Source organism: Cyprinodon tularosa, unplaced genomic scaffold, assembly GCF_016077235.1.
Source record: "Cyprinodon tularosa strain WSP-4 unplaced genomic scaffold, ASM1607723v1 ctg10, whole genome shotgun sequence".
Classification (NCBI taxonomy): Eukaryota; Metazoa; Chordata; class Actinopteri; order Cyprinodontiformes; family Cyprinodontidae; genus Cyprinodon; species Cyprinodon tularosa.
This window is the reverse complement of record NW_024037782.1, coordinates 1,497,587-1,511,707: the sequence shown is the minus strand read 5'-3', so window position 1 is coordinate 1,511,707 and position 14,121 is coordinate 1,497,587. Positions and strand designations below refer to the sequence as shown.

Sequence of the window (14,121 nt, the reverse complement as noted above, 5' to 3'; positions counted from 1 at the left end):
CCAATTTATTACTCAGAGTATTACTAGTGTTGTCCCCTGCCCTGTAAACTTTGTTATCGTCCTTTTATTTGGCAGATAAATGCTGCATGCTGTATTAAAAAAATGTGGAATGACTTTTTTCAAATGTTCGATACATATGTTATATGCTGGTGAAGATTCTCAGTCATCCAAGTCATAGTCATTCCAAAAAAGTAAAAAAAAAACAAGTTTGTTTCAAAGTCTGAAGAGGTTTTTCTTCCCATCCAGGAAGCTTTTTCAATTTTAAATGTCACAAATAGCGTCAAATATGTCTCTGAAAGGGGGGGTAATCAGAGGAAATTGCTGTCCTGGCTGAACAGGCGAGGTGTTCTGATGCCCTGTAAGGGGGTGGGGGTCGCGATGATAGTGGGAATGAATCAACTCTATGAATCAACTCAACTCTTGCATTGTAGGTTTGTGAAAGCTGAAATCTGAGTCCACCCCCCCTCTGTTTAAGGTTGGAAAAAACATATGAAATGGTAATGTGATGTAATGACAATAAAACACTGGAAAGCACTAGATACTTGTGATTAGTTCAAAACGAAAAATCAACAATGCAAAAATGATCGAGAAATAAGTAAGAATTTCTCAAATTAAGTGTACTTATCTGAAATTTAAGTGGATAAAAACATGATTTGCCAATTGAATGAGTATCTTTACCCTTAAAATTAGATAATTAGAACATATACACTTGAAATAAATGTAAATTGCTTTGTTCTATTGGCAAAGTGTCTCACTTACCAGCTCAATTCAAGAAAAAAATGCACTTATTTTAAGAAAAAAATACTTATTAATATTTAAAATTTTTGCTGTGTAAATAAAATAAAATAGATTGATACGAGAAGCTCTGAGCCTACAATCTGATTATCACAGCTGAAATCAAAACTCATTGGAATCAAGCCTTATTTCTGCAGTCCACCACACCAACCTATCTAATGTTAATTATAGTGGAAATTGCAGCTCGCTACAGTAGGTGATGTGTTTGTTTGATTGGTGGTATACAGCATCTTGGTTGCAATGGGGGATTGTTTGAGCCAATGCTGCATTTCATTTCTGTAATTTCCAACCAGACTAGGGACATTTTTTGACAGTTTTTTGTTTTTTTTTGTTTGTTTTTGTTGATGATGGCGTCAGGAGGGCAATGGCTCTAAATAAAAAAAATAAAAAATAAAAACTTTAGGCCAGAAAGAAAGCTTCACCATATCAAGATATCAAAATGTGGAGCTGCCATTTTATTGACTACTTTTGTTTTAGCAAGCAATTGTACAGGTGTACCTACTGAGGTGCATTGTAAGAGCAGGATATTTAACTCTTTTTTGACCCTCAAATGATTAAAAGAAGAATACAGCAAATAAGTTTATGTTAAATAATTGATTAGTTCCCTCTTTATCTCGAAAATAAAATCAATTTCCAGCCTGAAGTACAGTGCGGCTGATGAAAGCTATTTGACGAAGCATTCACTTTTTCTGTGGATGTACAGATATAACTAACAGCCATGATGTCTCTCTCTCCATATGAGACACATGCCTCAAGCCAAAACAGCCTTTCATCCTCCCCAAACCATGCATTATTGATGGTTGGACCAGAGAGACTCACTCAAACACACACTGCGTTTCCCAGTATGACTTTTGGCTGCAGAATATGTGTATGAATGCATGTGTGTGTACACATATGGTACTAAACAGGTAGGCTGAAGTCTTCCACTGATGAGTTGAGTAAACTGTGGGAGGGTCAATCACAGATAGTGGATGATAGCAAGGCAGCCATTGGCTCAGATCTATTATTTCCAAGGTGACAACAACATCTGTGACCAGTTGCCATAACCAGTGTCTCTCTCCACCATGTGTTTTTTTCACCTTGTTGCACATACTAATATTCCACATGTGTGATGCCATCATTTCAAGAGACTTCTGACGCAATACTTGTGTTTACAATGAGCCCTGAAGGTTCTATCGACATGTAGAGCACTTTTTAAATTCACATCAGTATAATTCAAGTTGCAGTCCCTAAGTTGTAGATATAAACATACAAACAAATAGAAAATACCCAAGAAAGAAGCATTTACATTTCATGCAAAAAATAAAATACTGTTCAGTGTAGATTTTGAGCTCTAAAAAAGCTCATTGGCTTATTGGCTTGAGAAGCATCTTGTGTTTAAAAATAATGATCTTATTTCAGTTGAGGAAATTAGCATATCCTTATTATTTAAGCCAAAGCTTAAGAAAAGCACAAAGATTATTCCCACATCTAGGTTTTCATTTAAAACCGTCTAATTTCAAAAATCGTCAAAAAAAAAAAAAAAAATCTTTATATAAGAAGTGATATGGCTGGAAAAAAAAAATCAGGATTATTTACTTTTATGCTTAATAATGAAAGTAGTAACATTTAGAAACAAATCTATCCTCCAGGGAACCTCAGTTAGCCTTCCTGTATACTTTTTCTTTTTTATGTGCTAATATGTTTGTTAAGTTTTTTTTAAACAATCTAAATAATAAAAAATAACATATGAATGTATATTAATTTAAATAGTCAGTGGGACTAAATATATAAACCTCTATGTAGGTAAACCATGCTCACCACAACGGTGAGATGTTTCCCCAATGAAAAACCCAGGATCACCCTGATCTGAAGGAACTGCTAAACAAGAAAAAAATAGATTTTAGGAAGGGTTACAGGGAATTATTCAGGAGTATACAGAATCAAGTAAAGGTAAGGATAAGAGAAAGCAAGAAGGTATACAGAAAGAAGCTAGAAAGAAAGCTCCACCAGAACAATATCAGATAAACATTTTCTTCAATAGGTTCAGTTCAGTAACAAAGTCAGCATCCTTCTCTTCTGGCCTCAGGGAAGAAGGAAATCAAGCCCCTCATGTCGATTCAACTCAGCGAGCAAACAAGGAGCTGTTAGGATTCCCTGCAGGTTGCTTGGAGTTGGAGTTGAAGATGCCATCATACACCTGCTGCAACAATCCAACTGTCATTTAAAAAGGGAGACTATCTTATAAGGATCACGTTTATTGATTTATCCAGAGCATTTAATATGATTGACTTTTTTGGAAACTTCAGAAAACCCAGAAGGGAGGCATCAACAAACACATGGATCAAAGATTTCTAGGCAAAAAGACCACAGTTTGTGAACCTGAAGGGTTAAATGTCTACAGTAAGCAAGTAGTAAACAGCACAGGAGCACCATTTATTCTCCCCATTACCTTTCACTCTGTAGATCTCAAACATCCATTACAAGAAAGAGTCCTGTCATCTGCAGAGATACTTGGATGACGGCGGTTGTTGGGTGCATCCAAGATGGATAAGAATCTGAGTACAGAGAGCTGGTGAACAGCTTTGTGGCAATACAAATACCTTGGTGTTCACCTGGACTACAAAGTTGACTGAAGATGCAACTATGAATCTGTCTACGAGAGGGACAGAGCAGACTGTACTTCCTAAGAAAGCGTAGGTGCTTCAGTGTTTGCAGCAAGATGCTGCATATCCTCTATAAGTCTGCTGTGGAGAGTGTGATCTCTTCTGCAATCATCTGCTGGGGTAACAGCATCAGTGCAAATGACTGAAAGAAGCTGAACACGCTGATAGAGACAGGCAGCTCTGATCTAGGAACTCTAGAACCTCTGGAGACAATATGTCAAAGAAGAATTCTTCATAAAATGAAGAACATTATGGACAACTCTGAGCATCCTCTTCATAAGACTGATGACAGAATGTCTTCAGTCAAAGGCTTCTTAGATCCAGTTTTTGCACAGGATGTCCTTTCTAAAGCAACCGGGAAGGAGATCCACATCCACCATGAAAAAGACACAGACCTAGCCCTCCAAACCACAAATGGACAAATAATGTAAAAAAATATATTTTAATAAATAAATAAATTCAATGTTGCATTATAATAAAATACAAAAATAGATACATCACACAACTTTAGGATTTGGTCAAAATAACTTATTTGAAACACTTGGATCAAATGTTTCTGCAGACTGTTGCTTCTAACAGTCTCTAGGAGTTTTGTCCCCCAAAAAAATCCTTCACTGCGTGTGGATAATGACAATCCCTTAATAGCTTATAATAACCTGTCTCATTCTTGAACAGTAAGATGGCTGGGTACTAACCAGATGAATGTGGCAAAGGAGGTGTCTGTGAGGATCAACACTCCAATCATTCCTAGGGGAGTGGTGGCTTGGTGGTTAGGTTCTGAGTTCAAATCCCACTCATTCCCACAGACTGCAGCTCTGGGTCCCTGAGCAAAGACCCTTAACCCCAGGCTGCTTCCCGGGCCCCGCACATTGGCAGCCCACTACTCCCAAAGGGGTTGGGTTAAATGCAGAGAGTGAATTTCCCCATTGTGGGACAATATAAGGGATTTACACGATCTAAAGAAGAATAGATATTAAAAAAAGCTGCAAGTGTGCCTTAAATCACATCTTAATGTCTGTCTTTATTCAACTCCAATTGGGCCTTCAACTTAAAAGAACATATCCATCCATCCATCCATCCATCCATCCATCCATCCATCCATCCATCCATCCATTCAATTAATGTAATGTCAAATGTAAAAACATTGAAATTGAACATTAAGGCAAACTGTTGCTAAAAATGTAACTCAAAAAACTATGCAAGCAGTTTCTCTTGTATGAAGTTGGAGAAAAAAAATATATAAGCCATAATTCTTGAATGATTTTTTTTTTCATAGAATAAAAAATAAATACAATTTCACTGGCTGAGCTGCTGGGTTGTTGCTGAGCCTGTGGGAATGTGCAGTACATTGATGTTTCTAATGAAGAGCGCTGAGCTCCATTGATCCACCGGGGATGAGAGTGAGCTGTCAAAAGCTATCAAGCAAGTCGAAGACCCACTTTCAGCTGCGTGCAGCCAAAGTGAGCTCAGACTGAAGGCGCAAGAAAAAGGAGCTAAACCTCCAACTAGGATGGCGCTAACACACAGACAGGCACCTCTCTTATTCACTAGAGGGTTATAGAAGTTATTTATTTAATTAGGCGACATTTAAAAATAAAAAAGGCCTCAATCAAGTTAAACACCTACCAGTTTATTCATCAAAATATTTTACTTAATTTTCCTTAGAGTTAAATGAAGATATTAACTTAGAAATGAAGAACAGAAACATTTAAATATCTATTAATAGGGGATCTGTGTGAAAACATAAAGACACAAACTGAAGAAAAAATTAAAAGTGAAAAAAAAAAAAAAAATTGAGCTATGCAAAATTAGAGAAATCTTTATAGACGACAATGAAAAAAAAAGAAATAACAACCAACAAGACAATAGTCTGGGTTAAAAAGACTAACTTATCCTGGCAGTAACTTTATTTTAACTTTTAGAAAAGGAATCTAATCTTTCATTAATAAAATCTACAAATATTCCATCCTGAAAGATATGTATGCATTAACCCAATTTTACGGTCTATAAACTGACTGGTTCATCATCCATAATTTAGCACTGTTTCAGTAAAGTAGTCAAACATCTGAGGAAAAACACAACCTAAACAAAGACAGAGGTTGAAATGATTTATTTATCATTACTTTTACTCTTAAAAATTCTCAAATGGAGGTTCTGAGGGGGATTTCTCTTTAGGGCTATTCTTTTATTAGAATGTGATGGTATTTCATCCCAAATGATACCAAGCAGTAATATTCAGATCCAGGCTCTGGTGAGACCACCTGTTATGCGTAGTCTCTGCATATCTATGGAAGGGGAAGCAGCCCTCAAAAGCCATATGCTTCTCTGTTTATGTATTCGAGTAAAAATACCAAAAACAGCTTCTCAGAATGAAACTCTGACGATAGTGTGGCTGATGACACTGACTGTTAACTTCTCTTCTCACCTTTAATGCACATGTCATCATTGTATAAAAGGGAAAACTCATGAACTTATAGCAGGTCAGGGCGATGACTTTCAGTTCAATTCTTGGGTAACTCCAGGGGAAGTTATTTTTCTGATAAAGCTTTGGTGAAAAACAAATGGATCAAGAAATGAGAAACTCTCTCCAACTTTATCACTTCTTTTTTTTTCTATGTTATCTTCAATTTGAAGTATTCCGTAAACAAGATAAAAACATTAGTGACGTTCTATTGTTATACTGCTTTAAAGATCATGCCCTTCAAAGTAATATGCGCAAAATAGCTAAAAATTATTCAGATTAAACAGTGAATGTCAACTTAGGCCTTATCCCCTGTTCCTTCCCACAGCATGATGCTGCCATCACCATGTTAAGAATATAAGCCATATTTTCAGTTGATCAAACTTCTAAAAATATAATTTCTTCAATGGTCTTTTCAACATTTATTTCTCATTATCACACTGTAATAAAGTTCTTTTTGTGTAGAATGTAAGACTTATTGGTGCTGCAACAAGAAAATTATACAAAGTCAATACTGGTGGACTATGTGTAGCAGATGACTTTGGAAGACAATTCATAGTACTGGATTTAATCTGGAGGTATCAGAGTAAAAGTGGTTAATAATGTATGCAACATCATCTATCATTTTCCTTGGCTGTTAAAAATTATTTGCTACTTTAACTTTGACAGAAAAGTTCAGAAGAATTAATACTCTGCATGACCTGGTGACTTTACAGCACTGATTCAGCCCTTAGGTTAGGTGCCCTTTAATGCTTGAATGATTCATAGGTCAAAGCTTTAATGGCTGAAGAAAAAAACTGAAGAAAAACAATGCTTATAAAAGGTTGAAGATGTGAACTCATGTTAAGAGGAAAATACAGACTCATACAGAAAAACTAAAACCTCCAGAACGCTTGGAAAACGTGAGCTAAAGAGAAAGTGTTTGGTTCACAGTGAGCAAAATAGCATAAATGGTTATAAAGATTTATTCACATTTCTTTTCACAATAAAAAGAAAGTCACATGAACTTTGGATTAGGCATAGTTTAGCGGGGAAGGGGTGAGGAAAAGCTGGAAAAAATGTCTCCAGCATTAGCGAACCTAATGGCCAAGACAGTAAAGGCCATCAGAAATATAGGAAAAGGCCATCAAAAATACATTCATTCATTCATTGACACATTCAGACCAAGAAACAAAACAGCAACTAAAACAAACCTACAAACCAAAATGACAAAGGTGGAAGTTAAGGACTATATAGAGAAGCCAGGATTCACTGGCAACAGGCTCAGCTTTACAGATTCTAGCTTTAACAAAGAGGTGAGATCATCATCATAATTTTCCCACACAAGTCAAAGCATACATGCAAATAGCCACACAACTCATCCCACAGTCAAGCTGAGTAAAAGTAAAGAGCCAGGTTAATCTGACAAGTAACCCACCATGATTTCATAAACTCATTGCCCCAATCTGTGACACTAGATCAACACACAGTGTATGAAGGTCCTCTTGTTATTGTGGCAGGCCTGCAACTCTCCTCCTAATAGTCAAGACACAGGGCACTTTTAATCAGAAAAGTTGCAAATGGCATTAATCTTTCAAGCTTGTGTCGTCATAAGCTGACAGAAAGAGAGAAAATCTCCAGCTTTGCAAGGACTTAAGAATGATTATGAAACAGCAAAAATGCAATGCGTCAGGCGAGCAGTTTCCATCACACCGTGTGGTTAACCTGTCCATACACTCGTATTGGCTAGGTTTGCATGCAGATGCATGCAAATATTTCTGCACAAAAGACAGCATATGAAAAGTGACTTATCATGTGGCTTAAAAAAAAACAAAGATAAAAAAGATGAGAACATTGTTTTTGCAGTTTTATATCATGGTAGAGCAGTGCATCAGTGTCTGAAGGAGAAATGCATGCCTGTGTTAATAAAAAATACAGCATGACATCTATAAGGAAGGACTCAAAGGGAAACTAAAGTGATGCTCCTCCACAGGAAATGTTTAGAGGTTAAAAAAAGCATGTGTGGTTTCTTTTCTGAATCTAAGCAGTTGTTAGATGAAGGACTGTTAGCTTATCTTGTGGAAAAAAGATGTGTAGCGGAAAAAGTACCTTTGTTTTGTTGTAACAGTCTGAATGAAGGACCTATATGACCTGTGACCCCTCCAGCAGCTTAATGTGTAAAACATTCAGAAATATTCAGAACAGTAAAAGTACAACCTAGAAATATTGACTTATGTTAACTTATTTTTAACAAAATCAGGATTTTAAAATTAAGTAATCCATGAAAACCAACTTTTTTTTTTTTTTAAGAAAACGACTACTTTCGATTATGACAAGAAGATTAAATGAATGAATGTGACCTCAAACATGCTGGAAACAGTTGTACTTTTCAGTTTTTAACTATTTATATTGTGAATAAAACTAAGGGATTGACATTTCCGTATCCTGTTGGTAAGATCATTGTTTATTTTTTGTTTTTTTTTTTTTGTTTTAGCAAATTAAAAAAAACACTCTCTAGTTAAGTGTTTACAAATAACATGCTCCCCTGAAAATAAACGATATAGCTTACCTTTGCAGCAGCGACCTACGCGGTGACAGCTCAGTTATGTTTTGGAGTGAACTGTCCACACATTTGCGTATGCCTCCTAATAGGTGTGCAGTCCTTTTCTCGTAGATATAAATAACTTCACGTAATTGGGCTAATGGAGACGCAGCGGGACAACTACTCCGTGCACTTTTGCAAATTAACTGTAACTCATGGGAACAAGTGACATTTCCATCCCATGCTTGACAGACAGACCCCTCCCAGTTGTTTAAGAGGATAGAAAATAGCTCAAGTTGGGTGGGATTTGGTGCTTTCGGATTGGCTGTAATCGGTGAATATAATTTCTCTCTAAACCAATCACATTACAGCAGCTGGTGCTTGCAGTGAGTTTATTTAAATTCACGAAATCGCCCTATGTTTCCCGTACATGTATGAAGAGCCGTGCCGCCCGCCGGTGCTGAACCAATTTCTCACAACAAGCCAACCTAAAATACATAAAGTCGTGTTATGCGAAAAGGGGTGTGGGGGGAAAAGGACACAGAAGGCGGTGATTGAACTCAACAAACAAAGACGGCGGTAGGAGCTAATTTGGCGGATCACATAAGCTGTACATTGACTGTAGTAGCATGGCTTCTACATCAGGAGGAAGTAGTGGAAATGAAATGGAGTGGATGTTATCGAGGTCAGCAAGAATGAAAAGAGCAATCAGAAAGAGACATGAAAGGGCAAGAAGTTGGTCGGATGAAAGTGAGCTAGGAGCGGAAGGAAGTAAAAGGACAAAAATAAACCAGAGAGTGAGTTCACGGGAACAAGATAACAGTAATACAGAAGTGGAATACAAAGTTGTGGTGGAATTTCAGCAAGAAAGGGGTTATATTCATCCGATAAAGATAACCAAAGCAATAGAGGAAGAGATAGGGAAAATCAAAACGGCCAGAATCATGAACAACAGAAAAGTGATAATTCAAGCTATCAGTGAGGCACAACAACAGAAGATAATCAAAATGAAAACTCTGATGGGAGAACGAGTTAAATCACATATACCAGGTTTTATGGCAAGGTTGAGAGGAGTAATCTCAGGAGTTCCACTTGAAATGACAATGGAGGAGGTGAAGAATGAAATCAAAGGAGGGAAAATAACAAATGCCACCAGGATTAAAAGTAGAAGAGAAGGGGAACTCAAAGACACTATGGCTGTGATATTGCAGTTTGAAAATAACATGCCAGAAAATATACAGCTAGGATTTATGAACTATAAAGTTAGAGAGTACATCCCGAAACCGCTCAGATGTTTTACCTGCCAAAGAATGGGACACATGGCAAAAGATTGTAAGGGAAAAATTAGATGTGCAAGATGTGGAGGACCACATGAATTTGGAAAGTGTGACAAAGACGCCAAAATCAAATGCTGTAACTGTGGTGGTGAGCATAGTGCAGCCTATGGTGGATGTATAGTTCAAAGGGAAGCTAGAGAAGCCCAGAAAATAAAGATAACAGAAAGAGTTTCTTACGCAGAAGCATTAAAAAGAATAAAGAAAGATAGTAAAAGAGGAATGAGGCTGGGAGAAGCAGATCAAAGTTACACTTCTCAGAACACAAATCAAGGAATGAATGGTCAGAGACAAATACTAATGCCAACAACAAATACAAATAATACATGTTTACATAAATGTAAAATAGAGGAAAATACAATGATGGTGAAAAAAGAAAACTTTGTAGCATTTATATGTCATGTTATTAATGTTACAGTCCAAATGAAGAAGAAAAGTGATAAAATAAAAGAAATAGTAACAGCAGCAGGGAGATTCCTAGATATGAAAGAAATTCAAGCAGATCAAATACATACCATTTTGAGTGCCACTGAAATAACAGAAAATGGTCAGGATTAGGATACAAGCTTTATTGATGGTCATTCATATTCTACAATGGAATGCCAGAAGTATAATAGCTAATGGACAAGAATTTAAAAAGTATATTTATGAATTAGAAGTAATACCAGATGTAATATGTATACAAGAAACATGGTTAAACTCAAACTTGGATTTTAAAATTCCTGGATATAATATAGAAAGACAGGATAGAAGTAATGGTAGTGGCGGAGGATGTGCCACTTTAATTAAGGAAGGAATTGCTTACAAGAAAAACTCATTAAATAAAAAAATAGAATGTGTAAATATAGAAATATTTAATTTAAGGAAACAAGGAAATATTAAAATCATTAATTATTATAATCCGTGTAAAAATCTAGATAATGAAATATTTAAGGAAATAGGGAAAATACATAGAAGAGAAGTTTGGTGTGGAGATTTTAATGCTCACAACAGTCTATGGGGTAGCAAGAAAACGGATCATAATGGTGAAATAGTGGAAGAATTAATGGATGAAAGGTCATTAGTTTGTCTTAATAATGGAAAAGGTACAAGAATAAATATAAATAAAAATTCAATCTCATGTCTAGATATTACATTAGTATCTGACTGTCTTGTTAGTGCATGTGAATGGGATGTAAATGGGGAATCTACACTAGGGAGTGATCACTTTCCAGTGAGTACAATAATTAATGATAATATAAATAGACAAGAAGAGTTTACATTAATAAGATGGTGCTTTAATAAAGCTGATTGGTTTAAATTTAAAACAAAATGTGAAGAAACAAGACATATAGTAACATTAAAAGGTAATATTGAAGAGTGTACAAATCAAATAGTAGAAAATATTCTAAATGCTGCAAATTACAGCATACCAAAAATAAAAGTGAAAGGTCAGAAGAAAGTAGTTCCTTGGTGGAATAATGAATGCAGTAAAACTATTAAAGATCGTAATAAAGCTTTTAAAATACTACAGAAAAATCTAACAATCGAAAACCTTATTGATTATAAAAGGAAAAGAGCAAAAGCTCGGAAAACTATAAAGGATGCAAAAAAGAAAACGTGGAGAGACTATTGTTCATCAATAGGTTCAGAAGTTAATTTACAGAATGTGTGGTCAATGTTTAGAAAAATGACGGGGAAAAAGAACAATGTCAATATTCCATCCTTAGTCAGAGGACAGGAGGTATTGGTTTTAAATAAAGATAAGGCAGAGTTATTAGGAGAGACATTTGCGGCAGTTCATAGTGGTGATCACTTGACAAATACCCACAGAAGGCAGATGATTCAAAAACTTGGAAATCATAAAAACTCACTAGAAAAATGTCAAAAATATATGTCAACATTGGATATGAATATAACCATGAAAGAAATAAAAACAGTATTGAAAGGGACAGGGTATTCAGCTCCAGGGGAAGACCAGTTATGTTACGCTATGTTTCGACAGATTCCGGAAGTAACACTGAAATTAATATTAGAATTATTTAATAAAATATGGAAAGAAGGAACAATACCAAATAGTTGGAAAAGGGCAATAATTTTACCATTTAATAAGCCAGGTAAAGATCCTTCCTATCCAAATAATTACAGACCAATTGCTCTTACTTCCCATTTAAGTAAATGGATGGAGAAAATAATGGTTAATAGATTAGGATACTATCTTGAGAAGAATAATCTAATAAATGGATATCAATGTGGATTCAGAACTGGAAGATCAACAATCGATGCTCTAACTAGAGTCAGTAATGACATAGAGAAAGCTTTAAAAATGAAGGAAATAATGATTATAGTATTTTTTGACATAGAAAAAGCATATGACTCACTATGGAAAGAAGGATTACTTATAAAAATGAAACAGATGGGAATAGGTGGGAGAATGTATAATTGGATAGCAAATTTTCTACTAAATAGAAAAATAAGAGTAAAAATTGGGAATGACTATTCAAATGAATATAATGTTGAAAATGGAATACCACAAGGTAGTGTAATTAGTCCAATTTTATTTAATATTATGATCAATGATATTTTCTATGAAACTGATAAATGTATAAAATCTGCACTATATGCAGATGATGGGGCCATATGGATGAAAGGGAAAAATATTAAACATGTTGTAGAAAATATTAAAAAAGCAATTAGTAAAGTTGAAAAATGGTCTTATGAATGGGGTTTCAAATTATCAGCAACCAAATCTTGCTATATGGTTGTCACAAAGAAGAGAAATATTAATATAGAAACAATAACATTATATGGACAGACTTTAGAAAGAGTAACAGAATATAAATATCTAGGTTTATGGTTGGACAGTTCTTACTCATGGAAAACACATATAGATAACTTAGAAACCAAATGTAAAAAAGTTATTAATATATTAAAGGCTGTGGCTGGAAACAATTGGGGGGCAGATAGACAGTCATTATTAAGCATATACAGGGCTCTAATGAGAGCAATAATAGATTATGGCAGCATTATATATGGAGCAGCAGCTAAAACATCATTACAAAAAATAGAAAGATTACAGTGTAGGGCTTTACGAATATGTACAGGAGCAATAAAAACAACACCTATTAATGCTCTATTAATTGAAAGTGGGGAAACTCCACTTGAAATGGGGAGAATTAAATTAGCTTTAGCATATTGGATGAAAATTAAAAGTAATATAGATAATCATGTGAATTCAACTATTCTGCAAAATTGTTGGGAATATGTGAAGTTCCAAAGTAATGGATTTGGATGGATGGTTAGGAAATGGATTAAAAAGTATAGACTAGAAGACAAGGAAATAGCTCAATTTAACCCAATTAGCGTTATTCCTCCATGGCTAATACCTGAGGTTAATGTAGATTTGCAAATCAATACAATGAAAAATGATTGGAATATAAATGAAATAGGGATAAAAACTGATATTTATTTAAGAACTACATATAATAATTACCTTAAAATTTATACAGATGGTTCTAAAAATCTAAAAGGTTATGTGGGTATAGGAATATATATCCCAGAGTTTAAAAAATGTATTCACAAAAGAATATCAGATCAATTGTCGGTATTTACAGCAGAAATGGTGGCAGTTATATTAGGCTTGCAATGGGTGGAGGAGATTCGACCAATCAGGGTGGTGGTGTGCACAGACTCTAAAGCAGTAGTGGAAAGTATTAAGGGAGAAGGAAATAATAGAAAAGATTTGGTATTAGAAATTCATCATATTTTATTTAGACTATATAGGGGTGGCATTGATGTTTGGTTTTGTTGGGTGCCGGCACATGAAGGAGTAAAAGGCAATGAAAAGGCAGATAAATTAGCTAAAAGGGCTTTAGAGGGGGAAATAACGATTTCAATTCCTTTTGGAAAAGGGGAAGGGAAATCACTTATTAAAAGTAAAGAAATGGAGGAATGGCAAAAAATATGGAACGAAGATAGGAAAGGAAGAAGATTATATGAAGTGCAAAAGTCAGTTCGAATTCGAAACATTAATGAAAGAAACAGAAGAGAAGAAATAATAGTTAGTAGATTAAGAATAGGTCATACCTACTTAAATGACATGCTTTACTTAATAGGGAGGAAAAATAGTGAGAAATGTGAGAAATGTGGTGAAAAAGAAAATGTAGAACACATACTGATGAACTGTAAGTTATATGAACACGAAAGGGAAAAATTAAAGAGAATCGTTAGAAGTATAGGGCATGAATGGAATCTTAAAGGAATATTAGGAAATGAAGGAAACATAACAGATATTCATAAACTAAGGAAAGCATTGTTTTTGTATCTTAAGAATACAAAATTAAAAAATAGAATCTAATAGATGTGAAGTAACGCTGCTACACACTC

The 14,121-nt window shown here is 35.0% G+C and overlaps 1 protein-coding gene across 4 annotated transcripts in view; it reads right to left on the bottom strand.

Moving 5' to 3' along the window:
* The window catches only part of arhgap9 (Rho GTPase activating protein 9), a 77,060-nt gene extending 68,385 nt beyond the window's left edge, over window positions 1-8,675 (bottom strand). For all 4 annotated transcript variants that reach the window (XM_038296952.1, XM_038297273.1, XM_038297193.1 and 1 more), the window contains exon 1: window positions 8,450-8,675. The gene's annotated coding sequence lies outside the window, so the exon portion shown is untranslated. The remainder of the gene's footprint in view (window positions 1-8,449) is intronic.
* Between the last annotated feature and the right edge of the window lie 5,446 nt (window positions 8,676-14,121).